At 44.5% G+C, this 19,732-nt stretch overlaps 1 protein-coding gene across 1 annotated transcript in view; it reads left to right on the top strand.

The window, feature by feature from the left end:
- The window catches only part of ST8SIA6 (ST8 alpha-N-acetyl-neuraminide alpha-2,8-sialyltransferase 6), a 118,312-nt gene that overhangs the window by 69,146 nt on the left and 29,434 nt on the right, over positions 1–19,732 (top strand). The window lies entirely within an intron of this gene.

Consider the following 19,732-nt stretch of genomic DNA (forward strand, 5'->3'; position numbering starts at 1 on the left):
GGGTGATCAATGCAGATGATTGCAAAAGGAGCACTGAGGTCCTTGGTATGAATCCTGGCACACTGGAACACTATCTACCAGTGACATGCGGTGCCTTCCGTGCTGGGTGAGGCATTCCCCAGCCCTGCCCTGCCCCAGGCCCACTGAAGCTCCTCCCCATCCCACCGAAGCCCTGCCCCCATCCCATAGAAGCCCTGTCCCAACCCAGAAACCAAGCTACGTGTGAAGGAGGAAGAGAGGAGACAAGGAGAAGCCTCCCTGTCCCTCACTTGCTCGGCACTGGTGAGGCATCAAGATCGATGTCCTCGGTGTTGTTTTTTTTAATTTTTTTTATTTGACAGCTTGGACTAATGGCTCTTTGTGACTATTGTTCAGGAGGGCAGTATGTTCAATATGGAGCTAGCATCAATGACAGGGGGACATGACCTCCAACTAGCAGCAGGAAAAGTTCAAAACTAAGACAAACATAGATCTATACTCAGAGAAAAAGGTTAAAACAAAGCAAAATAAAAAGGATTACGGTACATTTGATGGACCACTTGCTCTTTTTCTGCTGTCACTCCTCTTTGTTTCTATGAACCAAGGAACCATGGCATCCCCTTGGGCAGGGCAGAAAGGTACCTTTAAGGTGCCCATACACTGCTCGATTCTCGTACGAGAATCGCGTGAAATCCCGCGATCGTACGAGAATCGTGCAGTGTGAATGAAGACGTGCGACCGTTTCTACTGTACGGTCGCACGTCTTTTGTCTAAGGAGCACGCTAGAAAACCAGCCGAAAATCGTACGATTTTCGGCTGGTTTGAACGGTGCTCGGGAGACAAATGCCGAACGGGCCGGTGTGCGCACGCGCACACTGCCCGTTCAGCATTGCGGTCATCGGAAGCCCGCCCCTCAGGGGGCGGGCTTGCGATGATCGAGGGTACGATCTGCCTGTCTAAGATGGGCAGATCGTACGTTTTTTTTAATCACTTTACAACCATCGCAAGACTAAGGTCTTGCGATGGTTGTAAAGTGTATGGCCACCTTTACACTCATTCCGATAACTTGATGCTCATTGTTTAAATTAGATCTAAATTCTGGGCTTAGGATCCCTTCTAGGAGCAGCGCAGGGTTCTAATACATAAATGCAAAACATTTTAGAATAGAGAACAGCAGATGTTTGCAATACTCAAAAGGCTTGCTTAATGAAACAAAGGCAGGAATGTCTATAGCAAGAAGTGGGTCATATGCCAGTCTCTTCTGTCTTAATGGATGTTTCCTGACGGCACAAGCTACTCAAGTCTAACAATGTAGCGGAACATGATAGGAGCCCAGACTGATGTAGAGAGAGGAATGCTTCCTGGCTCTCACAGGTTCATTAGAATTAACAGTCGGGTCTAGGAATTTCAGCCGGTCAGGCGGTGCATCAGTGTCAAGTACAAATCAGAGAGATGAAGTGTGCACAGACGTGTTTCAAAACTAGGTTATAACATTCGTCTTAACATACAAAAATAAAAATCCAGCAGAATGGAAATGTTATAATAGAATTTTATCCTGCGGTACAATAGAGAACTAAATGGAAAGACTTGAACCTGAGAGGGGTGTGAAGGTTAACAAGATACAATAGCATTTGACTGGTTTCATGTGGACTGACTCATTCTTTGGAATGCTTTGGAGGACAGGCTAGTTAGCATGCTGGGGTTGATAGAAAATCACAAAGCTTTATCACAGTCTTGAAGGGAACCTGTGAGGTTAAAAATACCATAGTGGTCACTGCTAAATTGGGGCCATGCTAGGCAAAGAAACAGGTTCTCTTAGATAACAGACCCCCTCCTCCCTCCCCAGCTGCTTATACTCAACTTCCCTTCACTATCCCCCAATCTATTCACCTGCAAGAGCGAGGAATGGAAACCCTGTGCAAGCTTCCCCTGACCCCAACATGGCAGTATACAGATCTGGTGATTGACACCTATTGCTAAATCATGGGGAAAAATTACCCTATACATGGATGTTGGCAGTGTTTCTTTTTTATTCCAAGAATGCAGTGAAAGAAAGAACTGTCAGTAGTGAGTGGACATGCATTTAAAGTGTATCTCTAGGTAAAATTTAGATAGACCCTCTGCCAAGTATTCATTGCTGTCTATGTTTCTACTGGGGAGATTAATCACCTATTCAAGGGACAGCTGTCTAATAGGGGTTCTCTACAGTTTGGGGGATTTCTTCTAACTTCCTGTTGCCTCTCTGTAACAGGAAGTGAAAGTTTCTCAATGGTACACATAGAGGAGTATCTACAAATTGCACCCCTGGCATCGCATCCAGCTCCTGGCAACCTGTGATGTTGTGTTGGGAGAGAAAAAAAGTCAGCTGTCTCAGCGGGTCAGCAAACTTTCTCCGACCCACGGAGCAGCGCCCCCTCCCCAACCCAAGTGGCGCCCAGGGCATGTGCCATACGTTGGATAAGTCATTGTGTACACAGACAATATAAAAAGAAACCTTCCTTACTGTATGTTACTATACCTTAAATAATAGTCCAGAGTTGGACTTTGAAGCCTCAGAAACACCGAATAAGGTTTAAATAATAATTTTATGTGATAGGTTACTAAAAACTAGCCTGACACAAAGCCATTTCTTCTCTTCTTCATTTACACATATACACCCATCCTACCCAGATGTACACAGAGCTTGGAGGGTCTAATCGCCACACCATACAAGCCAGGCAGTGTATAGCTCCGGGGGAGGAGATATGCATTTGTTTTAATTGTCCTAAAATTATATCCGTGCATATTGAGCATCAGTAAGAATTCCACTATATTCTGTATTCTCCCTTTCCTGCCAATAAACCCTGAAACAGATGGGTGAGAAACACAAGCGACAACTGCAGACCCAACGAGGCATCACCACCCGACACGATTCAAATATTATGAGCTGATGTTCTATTCCAGAACTCCCGTCTATAGCCATCCCCTATGTGCCACTTCTGCCATTTAAAAATCGCTTCTTGAACTTGTTAACCCCCCTGTCTGGAGTTGTTAAATATTTACATATTCAGCTAATGCCGCCTAACCGCCAGCCAATTGATGGTGCCGAGCGAGTACATGTGGCACAGGAGACCGTACAGCAACAGATGCACATGATTCATTGATTCGTATTTCTCGGCAGCACAAGACACAAAGCATATCACAGTAACATGATTTCTTACAAGTAATAGTATGTAACCTTTTGGTACAGTATATGACACATTTACACAGGTGACCATGGTGTCCACCTAGGTGCTACTAGTTTCAGTTTGTTAGCTAAGAATAACATTTTTGAACATATGAGTCAGGGGCGTAACTAGAAATCACAGGGCCCCATAGCAAAATTTTGTATGGGGCCCTGTGATTTCTAGTTATACCCCTTGTAGAGCCCATTCGAGATCACACCTGAGGGTGACCCTGCAGAGCCCACCATAGATTCTCTATGGTGGGCTCTGCAGGGTCACCCTCAGGTGGGCTGGTCGCACTCTTTACCTCCTCCGTCGCCGGGCACGCCTCCTTCGTCACCGAGGCCACCTCCTCCCCTGCTGCTGAACACGGGCCCGCCTCCTCCTCCACTGCCGGTGACGTCAGAGGCTCGCGACGTTGATAGAACACTGGGTCCAACCTGCTCCCCCGCTGCTGCTGGTTCTCATTGACTGTGGAGACGAACGCGCCGCAGCACAGATGATCTGAACAGCGGCGTGTTCGTCTTCAGACGCCAGTGAAAGCCAGCAGCAGAAGATCCCATAGCGACCCAGGCGGCCCGCACGGCATCTGGCCGGGCCCCATTGTGCCCCGGGCCCCATAGCGACCGCCTGGGTGTGAACTGAGGCCATGAAGAGCATAGGGAAACATTAGGATGCATTTTAGGTCCAGAAACAATCTGGTCTGGTCTGGAGATGATCTGGATGTGGTGTGAATGGGCCCAGGTTTGATAGGATTATCCAAGAGGCTGATAAAATTCCTTGGGGTCAAAAGGGGTCAGTAGATGTCTGGGGGTCTATAGGTGATCAATAAATGATGGAGCTGTTGTCCAGAGCAGCCAATCAGCTTTCATTCTTCCTTCACTGATTAGGCTCAGTTGCAATTGTGCTCTATTCTACTTACGTTTCTGTAAATCAACTCCAATATTGTAACGTCATGGCGCTGACTCATCCTGTCACAGCAATTGATATAAATGGTCTCAATTGGTAATAAAGCTTGACAGCATCAAGATGTCCCTAACTTCAGTATACAAAGGTTCAGGATTTTTTGTTTTTTTTAATATGTTTTCTGATGTTTTGAAGGTTGTAGTTTATTTTATATATTGTTGGTTGTGGCTTTATATTTTGCTTTTGAGGGTCTTTAAAAGTTTTTCATTTTACTCATAATTTCTTATGTTTAAAAGTTGCAGTATTATTTCTAAATTTTTGGTTGCAGCATTATTATATATTTCTTTATTTTAAATGTGTATTGAGTTTTGATGATTTAAAAAAAAAAAATGTCTGTAAAATATTGAGTTCTGCAGGTTCTTTTAGGTTTTTATCTGCTGTTTTTTTTTCTTATATTTCATTTTGCACTATTAAATTCTACATTTTTGGTTTTGGCATTTGTATATATTTTTAATGTGACGTTTTGAGGGTTTTTCATTCTGATTTTTTATGTTATGTTTTAAAAGTTGCAGGTTATTTTTTAGTTTCATTTTGCTGGGTTTTTTTTCTTTATGTTTACAAGTTGCAGTATTACCTTCTAAATCTTTGGTTGTGGCATTTTTATATATTTGCTATTTTAAATGTGAATTTTTAAGGGTTTTATTTCATTTTGATTAATTTATGTTAGGTTGTGAACATTCTTTTTAGGTTTTCATCTTGCTTTTTAGGGCTGCAACAACTAATCGATTTAAATTGATTATACTGTAATCGATAATGCGGATCGTTGGCAACGATTCTCATCATCGATTAGTTGCTGCCACTCTGCTCCTTCGTTCTCCTCCCCGATGGTGCTGGCTGCAGAATTCTGTGTCCCTTTCGATCCCCGCTGCTCTCCTCGCCTGTGTCGGCAGAGGCAGCGGGGACACAGACCACTGCAGCCAGCACCAGCGGGGAGAAGAGACTGCGGTGACTCTGCAATCCTCCTGTACTTCCGCTGCTGCTCTGTTCCTCCCCCTCTGCCTGCCCCGACCTTCCTCCTCTGGCCGCCCCGTTCCCTTATCTGCTCCCCCGTGTACTCTCTTCCGCTGGAGTTCTATCAATCCCTCGGACTCAAGTCCAAGGGATTGATAGAACACCGGTGTCAAGTCTCCCATCAGTGGCTGCAAACAATAGCCAGCCTGCTGTTGGATATTTTAAAATGCAATAGCCAATAGCAGGCTGGCTATTGCACCTGCCCACTGCCTGCTGTCAATCAGCAGATGAAGGGCCTGAAGAATAATTTTCTCCTTCAGTTCCCTCCTCTGCTGAATGACAACAGGCAGTGGGCGGGTGCAATAACCAGCCTGCTATGGGCTATTGCAATTTAAAATAAGAAATACGAGGCTGGCTATTGCTCCCAGCCACTGCCTGCTGTGTTGAAATTCAGCTGCCTCAGCAGATGAATCCAGTGAAGTGAAAACGTGACACTAGGGGTCTAAAAGATCCCTAATGTTACCTTATAGAGAACCTGTCACCTCCAATGTGCCATCACATAGGGTGCTTGTGAGCCCCATCATGTGATAGCAATAAGGCAAAAAACTAAAAGTAAAAAATTAAATTAAAAAACGGCAGAGAGCCATGACAGGATCGAGAGGTGAGCGAACGCCGGTATGTGTTTACTCACCTCGCGATGTACTGAGCCGACCTGAGACAGTCTCATTGTCACAGGTCAGCTAGAACTATGAGGTGAGTGAAAAGCACCCGCCTCATATTTCTCCTTTAAGGATTTTCCATTTTGATTTTTTTTTATGTTTTGAAAGCTGCAGTTTATTTTTACATTTTCGTTTTGATGTTTTTTTCTTTTTTTCTTATGCTTTGAAGTGGCAGGTTTATTTCATAGAATTTTTTGCCGTAGCGTTTTGATTGAAACGTTGACATTTGTTCTTGAAATATGACATTTGTAGGATTTTATTTTTCTTCTTATGACTTTTCTTATATCTCAGACAGGAATGCGGTGCAGGAGAATTAAATTAGGAATGTGATTTGTGCTATAAGTAACACCCGCTGTGAGACGCGGTTCATCTTCCATGTTAATAAAAAAGGCCGCTCATCCCGGGGACCGGAGCGCGCGTCTTAGTTCATGGAGAGATACATAACACATTAGAAGCCGCTACAAAACGCCAGCTCCAGAAGGAGATGTTAATGGAGTCATTACTTCTAATTTGTTCACTGAAACCCATTCTGTCTCCGTTCCGAGGCTCTATCGTCTTTATACATCGCACAATCTCTCTCCACTTTTACACTTTGGGGATCTTCTTTCATTTTTTTTGTCATGAAATTGATTTTTGTTTCTGACAAACCTGCACTCATCTCTATTTCTTATTTTGGAAATGTACTAAAGGGATAGAAGGCTTTCAAAGCTTTGCCACTTACTGTTTACAGCTACTTTGAGAAACCCAGAAGGAACAGCGGATCGGATTTAATGGCTGCTGAGATTGTTTTTCTAGGCTCTCTTTTTTTCTTTTACCTGGATATACTTAGCGGTGTTTAAAAGAAAAAGCCCATTGTTTACAGAGTTCATCAGCTCAAGCTCAAATCTCAAAAAGGAATGACTCAGCAGAGTCAACTCCCCCTCCCCCATCCCTGTATGCTTTGTTCAGACTGCTGTTTCGTTGGAGAGAGACAGTCTGAAAGCAAACAGCTTCTGCAGTTCTTTCTCATTAGGAAACTCAAGCTCAAACCACTAAATGGAATGACTCAGCACAGTCACCCCCCTCCCCTCCATCCCTGTGTGCTTTGTTCAGTTGGGCAGTTTCCATGAAAAAAAGAGACAGAGAGAAACAGTCTGAAAGTAAAACGCTTCTGCGGTTCCTTCTTTTTAGCCCAAATCACAAAATATAATGACTCAGCAGAGTCACCCCCCCTCCCTCCATCACTGTGTGCTTTGTTTGGATGGGTTGTTTCAATTACAGAGAGAAAGTCTGAAGGAAAACAACTTCTGCAGTTCTTTCTCTTAGGAAACTCAAGTTCACATCACTAAATGGAATGACTGAGCACAGTGACTCCCCTACCCCCCATCCCAGTGTGTTTTGCTCAGGTGGGCTGTTTCAATTAGAGAGAGGCACACTGAACGCAAACAACGTCTGCAGTTCTCTCTCCTCTAAAGGAAACTCAAGCTCATATCACAAAATGGAATGATTTCACAGAGTCACCGCCATTCTCCCCACCCTGTGTGCTTTGTTTGGATGGGCTGTTCCAATTAGAGAGAGACAGCTTGAAGGTAAACAACTTCTGCAGTGCTTTCTCTTTAGGAAACCCAAGCTCAAATCTTAAAATGGAATGTCTCAGCAGATCCCCCCTCTCTGTGTCCCTGTGTGCTTTGTTTGGATGGGCTGCTTCAATTAGAGAGAGGCAGTCTGAAGGCAAACAACTTATCCAGTTCTTTCTCTTTAGGAAACTCAAGCTCAACCTGAAGGTAAACCGATTCTGCACTTCTCTCTCTTTAGGAAACTCAAGCTCAAATCACTAAATAGAATTACTCAGCAGTCACCCCCCTCCCCTTTTTCCCTGTGTGCTTTCTTCAGATGGGCAGTTTCAGTTAGAGAGAGACAGTCTGAAAGCAAAATGTTTTTCCGGTTATTTCTCTTTAGTTAGCTCATGCTGAAATCACAAAATGGAATGACTCAGCAGAGTCACCCCCTTTCCCCCCATACCTGTGTGCTTTGTTCGGATGGGCTGTTTCAATTAGAGAGAGAAAGTCTGAAGGCAAACAACTTCTGCAGTTCTTCCTCTTCAGGAAACTCGAAAATGCCCCGTGACTCTTGTGTCAGTGATGTACAGTGTATTCAGTAATTATTTGTAAAAGAAAGATAAATGGTAGAGAACGATACAAAACAGTTACTTTCAAAAGTTTATTTCCAACAGTTAAAAGAGTTGAAAATAAAATTCACCCCAAACCATTTAAATGATTGTCAGGCGTTCAAAGCAGGATCCCTAGACCAGTAATGGGGCAGATCCACAGCACACATTATAGAAGGCTACAAAGTTAATGATAGCCTCATTAGCTACATTACAAGGGAAGGGCACGTATCTGTGTGCTATCTCTTTCTACCCTCCGCTTTGCTCTAACCTCGGTATTGCCTGCTGTATAATCTTGCTGACAAGTCTGCAGAGACATGGGTACAGCAATTATCCTATTCAGTCACACTGTAGCTGGCGTCACCAGCTGATCACATCATTGAAAGGATGTTATTAAGTTAGGTAATTCCGAGAACAATGCTCGGCTCACTTTCTAGAACATTTTTGTCTACTGCCGTTCTTGTTTAAAGAGGAACTCCAGGCAAACACATTAAGCCCCCCCTTTAGTTCACTTATAAGGCCTCATTCACTGCCTTATAATACGCTGCGCATAGATGCGCGCATCGTTTTTCCCCATATGCAGCATAGGCAAATAAATGGCCCCATACGCATAGCTGCATATGGAGCTGTATTTTTGGGCTGCGTAAAGATGCGCAAAAAAAATGGAACCGAGATGCGTCTGGCCTTGGAATATCTGCGTATTTTACGCGTGTGCGCATATATATGCGTATACGTGCGTACAGTACATGAAAGTTTCTGTTAAAAATGATCCATTCTGGGCTTGCATACAGTTCACGCATATACGCGCATATACTCGTTTATACGCATTTACAAATATGCGTACAATTTTGCTCTTGCGTTGTGTGTGAATGAGGCCTATGGCCCTATTCACACTGTTAAGAGCCGGCCCATACAGATCCATACAGCGTGCACGGCCATATCGGGCCGCTCCCGGGAAGCACAGGTGCTGCGTGTGATTGCACGCAGCAGCTTGTTCTTCTCTATGGGAATATGCGGCGGTACGCCGCCCTACGCTCACCCGAACTGCACATCCGTGCGGGTGCGGGAGTCCGTGCTCGGACGCAGACAGGATCCATCCTGTTTGTGTACGAGTACGGACACCCGCACGGATGAGCAGTTCGGGTAAGCGTACGTATAGAAGAACAGGCTGCTGCATACTAATCACACACAGCACCTGTCCTTCCTAGGAGCGGCCCGATACGGCTGTGCACACCGCACAGATCTGTACGGGTCGGCTGTTAACAGTGTGAATGAGGCCTAATACATTGTCCTTCACTTGACATGAAATCATTCTTCACCTTAGCTAGTCACAAATTCCACCAGGATCAGCACTGCTAAGTGTGCAAGCTGGGGCATCGCGTATGCTATCACACCCAGAACAAAAATCCTATATACACAAACTGTGCTATAGCTATATGCAGATAAACAGCTTTACTAAACAAAGCAACACAACTGTTATAAAAGAATATTCTCCAGATCACATAACTCAATATACAACCACATCCCAAGTTAATGACACTTAAGACTTATAAAAAAACCTGCACTACCCTTAAAGATGAACTCCAGGCAAACCGCCAAATGCACAGATAGTATACATATAAGGATTTGTATTTCTGTCTATCCAGTCCTAAGATTTACACAACTCTGCCTTATCTAACAGGGGAAGTGACCTGTTCTTTTCTGATGCAGGTTCTCTTACACGTACGGGTCTTTTCCCCACCCGTAACCAGAGACTGGACAGAGAAAGCATAAGCAGCACACTGAGGAGCTCATTTCTTTGTCATTATGCTCGCTCCTCCAGTCAGCACGCTTCTTGCACTGTAGCAAAGCTGATTGGCTCCTTGTGCTGCCTCTATCTCCCACTCTCTGAGCACTGCTGTACAGATGGTGCAGTAGACTGCAAGAGGCTGATACAAGGTCAAATTCAGGTACTTACGCATGCAGCATTTTTTTGCGTTTGCACTGGACTGGAATGCAGGCATTGTTGCCAAGCGTCTGATCAGACTGCGGGCTGGGGACGCCTCCTCCCGCCCCAGAACGAAGGGGGAAGTTTAGTGTGAGATTACTGTGCATTTCAGCAGCTGCCACTCTGGAATGCACTGCGGTTGATGTGAACTGGCCCTAAATAGTCCAGATACACAAGTGCGTGTGTATGACTGCCGTAGGGACAATAGATGGTATGCTCCTCTGGACAAGAGTGGTATACATGTTCCTCTGTACACTGTTAAATGCTGCGTGGTATGTCAGGCCATTATAAACGCGGACTATAAATAAAGTGTAGGTAGTCGTCAGTCACACAGTCTGCTGATCAGGTAGCAGTAATTGGCCGGCGGTGGGGCCTGTAAGCTGACACCTTGGTTTCCTGCAAGTTATGTACGCAATTCTTCGCAGCACATTATACGGCTCTTCTTTCCAGGCGAGAAACCGCTCTGATCTGAACTGACAGAGGCCCGTGCGGCCTTCCTTCTCCCAACTGCACGCAACTCCGCGTGAGGAACAAAACATGGTGAGGCCAGTGCAGACATGAAGCCTATGAGGACTCCTCGTCTCCGCAGTGCCACTTCTTAGAAAGTGCTCCGACTTTTTCCATACATTAACGTGTCACGAAGTACATTTTTATTAAACTGCAGTGCCGGAAACCGACCTGACACATGTTAGATTGCTTTATGTCAAACTGGCTGACCTTGTTCCGATCACCTCAGCACGGGGGGGGGGGCATTTTGTGTGCTTGGACTAACCTATTCGAAAGCTCGCACTGCACTCTGTAGACTTACACATTGAACAGGAGTGCTAGAGGCAAATGAATTGGCAGCACCGTCCCTTTAAAAAGCATAGTCCTCAAGTGTCGCCAGCATTTGGCCCAAAATCTTGGACCTTTAAGCAGATCTCCAACCCCCCCCCAAAAAAGGAATAGCCCATTAAAAGGTACAATGATAAAGCAGTATTTGCTGCAATTGTTGCATATGATTTGTAATTAATCTCCATGTAAAAACCTTTTTTAATCTTTTTCCAAGCAGCCACATGACCATAAAGCTCTGCATGGCTGGGGGGTATTTACCTCTCAAGCAACTTAATTAACTTAACTCTTCCAGGGCTGATAACGCCTTACAGACATGGATGTCAGTGGGATGAGGTCACTGCTCTAGGCTGGGTTCACACCTAGGCGTATCAAATATGCGCGTTTGTCGCGTGTTATGTGTCACGCGTTTTTACCGCAGTTCGTGTCAGATGCGCGTTTCCGAAGGCTACCTGGCTGTATCCCAATGGATACACGCGGCAAATACGCCCCAAAGAAGCTTCCTGTACTTCTTTGGGCGTATGGGCGTTTTGCAGCGCGTTCCTGCGCGCTGTAAAACGCCCAGGTGGGATACATGCCCATAGGCAATCATTGGTTTTCACATGTTGAGCGTTTTACAGAGCGTAGGAACACGCTCAGGTTTCAGTGGCATTGTCAGCCCTGGACAGACAGGCACTTGCTGGAGCTTTGGGGTCATATGACCACTTAAAGAAAAGGTATTTCAATGACTTTTATTACAAGCTGTATGCAGCAAATACAATAAAAGAACATTGGGGAAGCCAAATTTAAAAGGTTGGTTATTGCATAGCCTTTCCTTCTACCTTAATGCGCAATACTTCTTTTTCGCCATTAGATGTCCCCTGTCTTCCAGGCTTAATGACAGACAGCCTCATTCAACCGACTTCCTCTGTCATGGGCACACCCCCTGGAGTGGCAACCGGGGCTCAGAGTACTACTGCACTAAACAGCGCTCACATGCCATTATATAAGCTATTTTCACTGCAGCAGTAAGATACTACCCTCCCCACCATAGGACAAGAGGATGAAGGGCCCACGAGGTCATGACTGGTCAGATATACATTATATGTATATATGAATATATACAGTATATATATATATAGAGAGAGAGAGATGTATAACTACATATCCACTATATATATGTACACAATATATACAGTTTATATATATACATATATATATACTGTAGGGATGCACCGATACAGATACTAGTATCGGTATTGATGCCGATTCTGAGTATTTGGGCAAGTACTAATACTCGCCCAAATGCTCCGATACCTTCCCCGATACTGGAGCCGTAGGGTAAAATTGAGCCAGCTTCCCGTGCAATCAGGAAGCTGGACGGCGAGTAATGACCCGCCTCCCGCCTTCCTGATTGGCCAGGAAGCTGACTCTGGCCAAGCATATTCCAGCTGGCCAGACATGAAGCCAATCAGATTGCCCTGGAAGCCGGCTCCATGGCAGCGGGAGCACCGGTGTGCCGCCCAAATGGGGCATAGAATATGTTGTAGAAGTTAGTATAGATAGAAGTTTTACATAGTGTGTTTGCCTATATATTTTCTCATAGTTAAATCCATGTGTTATCCTATGCTGCCATCTAGTGGCCTTTTGTTGTAAGGTACATGTTTTTCTGTATTTCTGTTCCCCATGTGACGACATATTTCCAGTTTATGTATGCCCCTTCCTTCTTCCTGTGTGCAGTACTTCCTGTGTCATGGCCACAGTTGAAAGCCACATGTAACAAGGACACACAGGTGATCTGCAAAGTACGGAGGAAAGTCATCATTTTCTGACCGCACAATACTATCACCATTCATCTGCTGTTCCTATCATCTGCTGTAACCTGATGTTAAAGAATAAACACCTCTTTTGAATGAATCGGTATTGACGAGTTCAGCTATCTGACGAGGATTGTCCGCAGTGAGTATATCTGCTTATACAGGCCAGGCATAGAGGTCTCAGCAAGGGATATATTTCGCTATCACAACGATCGGAGTCAGAATAACCGGTATTGGTTCTCGGGAATCGATGAGTAACGAAAGCATAGTATTGGTACTCGTACTTGATACTGAAAAACCGGTATTGGCGCATCATTAATTTACTGTATGTATACAGTATATACACATATACACACACACATTCATATCTGTCCAAAAAACCCACACAGCAGAACGAATCTGCGATACATACCTCCCCTTCACTCCACCAGTTCATAACAGAGAGGTAAGGATTTTCTTTTTGGCAAACTGAACAAAAGCCCAGAAGGCTCTATAAGCAAAACATCATGAAGATTTCTTATATTATGTTTTTATTTGTAAAATTAACATTTGAATTAAGTAATAAAATAATTAAAGAAATCAGTTTAAATAAACACAAAGACTTTATACACAAATATTATGTAGGCTTTATAATTAATTTGTCCTGCACTCTAATTAGTTGTTCAACAAGAATACAGATTTTTTTTTGCATAGTATCTGTGCCCTCCAATGGCTATAAATCCTTATATAAAATATTGTATATGTGCCCTCCGATGTTAATGCTATAAATCCATACATGAAATATTGTCATTAGAGATATGACAAAATAAGCACCAAAAACAACATAAAATGGTGGCGAAATATATATTTTTGGTGAGAGGTACATTTACAGCATGAACATGAACTTTACCGATGTGTGTTTTATAGCTGAATATTTACTTCATGCCATATTTCTGTCATGGCAGCTTGCGGTAAAGAAACTGACTGTGACTGTGGAACAGATGGAAGTCTGTGCATATTATTTGTTCGTCAATTTAAGAGGCATGAACAGCCGCCTACTTCACACAATGTTCGCAAGTAAAAATCACGTCTGGACCTTACAATACAATATGTCAGTCTCTTTGCGAGCCCGCATGCCGTCTTCTCATGCTTTTTCCAATGGGTTAAAAGTTGCAGCAGTATCTAGAAGTCAAAGTTCTCTTTTTCTTTTTTTACCCGTTTTATCTGTTACTTACATGATGTGCATTTTTCATTGTTTCACCTATATTTAAAGCCCAGAAGTGCAAATCTATAAGTTGGCCAACTCATGGTAAACCTCACACTCCCTGTGTGACTGTCTGTGTTCCCAATGGAGAGGTTTATCCTCTCTATAAATGGAAAATCGCTGAAAGGAACCAGGAGCGCACTATGTGCAACCTGTAATACGGAGAGTCCAGGAAAGAGACTCTCTGTATTATAGGTCCAAATGTATAGTCCAAAAAGATAATGATGATACTGGTCCAACAACAAGGTAACGGGCTAAGGTGTGCTTCTCTGAGACGCAGAAAAAGGAGACCCGCCAAAATGAAACACAAAAATTAAGACTAAGAAACACAGCGCAACACCTAGCGCCTTATCCCTGGGGTAAATGTTGAATAAATTAAAAGTGAAGTTAATTATACCCACAAACGTTTTGTGGAGTAGACATGTAAATTTCATTTTGTTCTAAATGGACATTCGTTCGAATTTCGGTAAATTCTGACATTCGGATGCATCCGAATGCGAACAAATCCAAATGTTCCTTTACTGAAAATTCGTATACATTCGAATTGCTTTCTAATTGAAACTAAATTGGACATGTGACTGTTCTCTGGTCAATTAGATGGCTTTTTTTGGCTGTTGGGGGTTGCATTACAGGTACAGTCATGTGACTTCGTTTATAAATGAAAATCCGGATGGATCCGAAATACGAATAATAAAACAAATCAAATTGCGAAGCCGAAAAACAAGAAATAATAATCCGAATTGATCGGAAACAAAAAAAAATGTTGTGGGGTTACATGTCTAAGGTTATTTTCTCATCAAGCCAGAATGGTGAACCACTGGTCACCGAAGTGTTAGGCTGGGTTCACACCTAGGCGTACGGAATATGCGCGTTTGTTGCGTGTTTCGTGCCACGCGTTTTTACCGTGATTTGGGTAAAAGAAACGCGTGACAAACGCGCGTTTCTGAGGGCTATCCGGCTGTATCCTAATAAATACGCGCGGCAAATTCGCCCCAAAGAAGCTCCTGTACTTCTTTGGGCGTAGGTCGTTTTGCAGCGCGTTGCTACGTGCTGTAAAATGCCAAGGTGGGAACCATGCCCATAGGCAATCATTGGTTTTCACATGTTGAGCGTTTTACAGCGCGTAGGAACACGCTGTAAAACACCCAGGTGTGAACCAGGCCTTAGGGAACCAAGAAACCAGACAGAAATTTAAAGTGCAGGTTTAAAAAAATTAAAGGAGTTTATTGAAATCAACAATAAACATAAATGGCAAAAAACAACAGAGAAAGTCCAGGACATCGTCAGTGCCAAGCCAGGGATCAGGTGCCAAAACGGGTAGTCAGCCAAACTAGGCCTGGGAGCACGGAGAGCAGGATGAACAGAGACAATAGCTGGAGTCAGGAACCAGGAGATCTGTCAGCATGAGCCAGGGTCATACACGGAGAACAGGAACAACTGCAGAGCACTTGGTAGAACAGAACAAAAGGCAAGGGTGGAGACTAAATGGACAAGGTGAGGGTTAAATAATGAACTGGTGCATGCGTCATCATTCAGATTTTTTGCCGGGAGTTTGCCAGTAGCAACAGAATGATGACATTTGCGGGCTTGGCTATAAGAGGGCGCCAAAGAGGAACAGCGGCCATGCTGCAAAGCGACTGGACAAGGAAGGGTAAGAAACTCAGACACAGAGACAATGAAGTTGAGCTTGCGAGTGTTCTGTTGGAAAACACGATGGATGCGTGAATGTGAGCACGGGCCCTGTTTCTGTTCTGAAGATAAAGCTGTTTGTTACATCATACCCTTTCAAAACTCTGGTGTTTGTAGGGTTGCCACCCGTCCGGTTTTCAACCGGACAGTCCGGGTTTGGTGTCTTGGGTTAAAAAAAAAAAATTGCCGCGTGCGGCGCTAGAGTGTTCGGGTTTCACTTGAAGAAAAGGTGGCAACCCTAGGTGTTTGGAAAGAACATGCTGCAACAGGGTGCAGGGAGGAGGTTTTATATATAAACCCAATATTTTTCTGAATTTATTAGACTGGAGAATATATTACATAAAATCGGGCATGCCCATAGGCCTGGACGCCCTTACAGCAGATCTAATAGTGGCTAATTATAATTTTTTTCCCTAGTACTTATCCCTGTCAATGCAGGAATTTTTGCAGCGTGCCACAAAGCAATTGAGCTAGCAAATGCTTTCTTTTCTTAATTTTTCCTGCTCTATGCAGCTGTGAAACAAAACAAACCCAGCACAGCTTCCCTGAATACATCACCCTGCAACCGAGCGAGAAGCACAATAATATAGGAGCCTGCATGCCACAGTGCACAACATAATGTTTTATTTTCAAGCTGGCCGCATTATTGTTATTTCATCAGTCTCATTTTCCTCTCTGCGGAAAATCTAGTGTAAATGTAAAATGAAGCTGACTTTAATCAGAGCGAGAATGAAATCACGAGCTCCAGCTCAGTGCCGTCTCTAATCTGGAAATAAGTGATGTGTAGTGTTACATGCACAGCATTGTTTTCGCATCTTTCAGTCCAGCAATGAGCTCCCCCATTCCCGCGCCTGGTGTAGAAGGTAAAAGACAGGTAAATATGCCACCTGCTCAGATCAATTCATAACTAGGAAAATAAAGGTGCACACAGGCTTGTATGAAAAATCTCCCAGCACACCAGAATTTTTTGGTATTTTATTGCTCTGTGGATTGACCTGCCCATGTGCACCCGTCTTGAGTGACTGCCATTTTTAGTTTACTTGTTGGATTTGGTGTGGACACATATTCAAGATCTTCAGTTGCCACTGAGTGGGTCCAGGCTTTGGGTGTGTTGCTATACCTTTAAAGTGGACCTGAATTCAAAAAGGGAAGATTTGCTGTTATAGAGAACATCTAGTAATGGTACGTCTGCCTAAGCCATAACCTGTGTTTTTTTCTGCGTTTCTCCTGAAAAATAGAAGTGCACTTCCTGGTATGTGAGTGTGTCTAGGCACTCCTGTCCGATTTAGCTGCAGTAGGCAGATGCCTACAGCAAGTGTACCGCTCAACACACGCCCGATATCGCAACACATAGGTGTGGACGGAGGCTAAAAACGTCATGATTTTACCCCCTTACACCTTCCCCCAACTTTTCTGCCAAGATGTTAGGTGTGATCCTTGACTCGGACCTCACCTTTTTGCCCCATATCCAATCACTATCCAAATCCTGTCACCTTCACCCTCGTAACATCTCCAAAATACATCCCTTCCTCACCAATGAAACCAAACAAGCTACTCATCCACTCTTGACTATTGCATTGGCTCATTGGCCTACCTCTACACGGGCTATCCCCACTTCATTCTATCATGAATGCTGGAGAATACAATCCAAAATATTAACAACCATTTACAAAACCATCCACAATTCTGCCCCCGGCTATATCTCCAACCTCATCTCAAAGTATCACCCTAACCATCCTCTCCGCTCCCCCCAAGACCTCCTGCTCTCTAGCTCCATCATCAACTCCTCCCATGTTCGCCTCCAGGACTTCTCTAGAGTCTCTCCCATCCTGTGGAACGCCTCACCCCAACCTGTCCTTCTATCTCCTACTCTGTCTGCCTTTAGGTGATCCCTAAAGACTCATCTCTTCAGGGAAGCCTATCCCACCTCAACCTAACCACTGAACCATCACAAACTCAAACAATTCATCTCCACACAGCTACCACCTCTTGTAACACTTTTCCTTTTCTTTTAGATTGTAAGCTCTCATGGGCAGGGCTTTACAACCACCTTGTATGGTAATTATAATGTCCTCCTTATATTGTGCTGTGCAAACTGTTGGCCCTATATAAATCCTGTATAATAATATAATATTAATGGAAGGTAGCACTGGTCCACGTTAAACATTTTTTTCACCTTAATACAGTAATGTCACCTCTGCATTTAGTCTACCTCTGCTTTTCACGATTCATTTCAAGCAGGAACAGTTTTTCTCCTTTTCATTATGTTAAAGAGCTCAATATTCAAATGTGGCAGCTAAACGGATAGACTGCAGAATGTGTGGAGGTTGTTTGCAGGATGGAAGATTTGTGTGTTCTGGTTTTAGCATAATACAGACATCAGATAAGATTTGTCTCTAAGCAGAGGTAGGTTTATTACTGGCCTCCGGTCACTTGTTTTGAAGATTGCTGCTAGCTAGGAGCCTGAAATCACACTATGATGGGTAACCGAGGAAGAATTATACAACTCCCCATCTTCATTAACTTAATGTATTCCATTAGCTGTTTAGCAACAGCTCTGTTAGTTTAGAGCTGAGCCCCGCAGGCCGGGGAGCTAATGCAGATTTTGGGTCAAGGCAGCCCATACGCAGGCAGGGCAGCCGTCTGAAATTTTGCCGCTGGACACGGGCTTAGTGACGCGCTGGACGCAGGGCTTTGCGACGCGCTGGACACAGGACCCACCTGAGAGTGACCCTGCAGAGCCCCCCATAGATGCTGCACAGCCCATCTGAGACTGTCTATGGTGGGCTCTGAAGGGGTCTCAGGTGGGCTGGTCAGGGCTGCATCCCTCCCCATCCCCCTTTCCTTCCTAGCTCCTCTTACCTGCACACGTGGCCTCGTCTGCCGCCGGACAGGCCAGAAGTGACATCACGCCACAAGCGTGACGTCACTTCCAGCCAGTCCGACATCAGACGAGCAGCATCGCTGATGGGGCCCCAGCTTGTCACGAAGCCGCCAAATATTGCAGGACCGGACCGCACTGAGACTGTGCGGCCCGGTACCATTTAATCCGCGGACCGGTACCACTGATGTAAGGGACCCGGGCAGGCCCCCCAGGCTGCCCGGCCCCTTACATGAGTATTGGCCGTACCCCCCCTGATGGCTGCCCTGTACGCAGGGGATGCAAGGAGGATGTTCACTGCCCAGCTCCCGGGCTCATTCGAGTACTTGACGCAGTCACACTTAGTGCACACAAAAAGTGGGTGGAAGGAGGGGTGGCCAGAATAATTTTTGCCCCCCTCCGGGTAGAGACCCAGTCACCAATATGCCATTACTTAAAAGGGCATCTCCTTCTAAAGCACAACTTTACTTCAGGAGTGACTGTAATGCAGTCAAGTATCTATCACGATGACGTCACCACTGCTCCTGCCATGCAAGATGTTCAACAGCTAGAGGGGGGAGAACCGGATGGCCAGTTGTCTTTGGAACGCTGAATAAGTTTTTTTCTGTTAGATCATCCCCTGAAAAAGGAGCAATGTATTCTTCATCATATTGCCAGAGTTAGATTTTAAAGTAGATCTGAACCCTAAGGCCCATTTCACACAATCATCTTTAATAATATGCCATCCATGGCTGTAAATGATGGATGGCATTTTATGCACGTTCACAATTAGTATCGTAAGCAATTACATAATAATGTAATTACTTACGATGTTAATTGTAAATGCCATCCATCATTTACTGCCATGGATGGCATATTATTAGCAGGCACATTTAAGCATTGAAACAAAATATTTTGTGAAAAAGTGCCTGTTACCTCGTTAATCTCGGTCTGTGCGCAAGCGCAGATGCTGAAGTCAGCAAATCAGAGGGGGTTGGCGTCCTCGACAGAACACCGGCACCAGCGGGGAGGAGAACGATTAGTTGATTCAGCCCTTGATAGTGTATGCTAGGCCTTTACAACTCCCTTAAAGGTAGGAGGACTTCATTATCAGATGTCAAAATTCTCACCCAAAATGTCGGCCACCACTCTGGTGATTATCTGGGCCACACTCTGCTCAGCGCAGCCGCTTCCCTTTCAGCCTCTCCCCAGGAACTGCAGGCAGACGTCACCCTGAAAGAAATAAGATGAAAGCCGCCCTAATTCCCAACTATGATATACTATAAATGAAACTAAAGTAAAGTTGTTAAAGAAAACAATTGGGTATGGGGGGGGGGGGGGGGGGACCATCCACACCATCTG

Source organism: Nanorana parkeri, unplaced genomic scaffold, assembly GCF_000935625.1.
Source record: "Nanorana parkeri isolate BGI_ZX_2015 unplaced genomic scaffold, ASM93562v1 scaffold23, whole genome shotgun sequence".
Classification (NCBI taxonomy): domain Eukaryota; kingdom Metazoa; phylum Chordata; class Amphibia; order Anura; family Dicroglossidae; genus Nanorana; species Nanorana parkeri.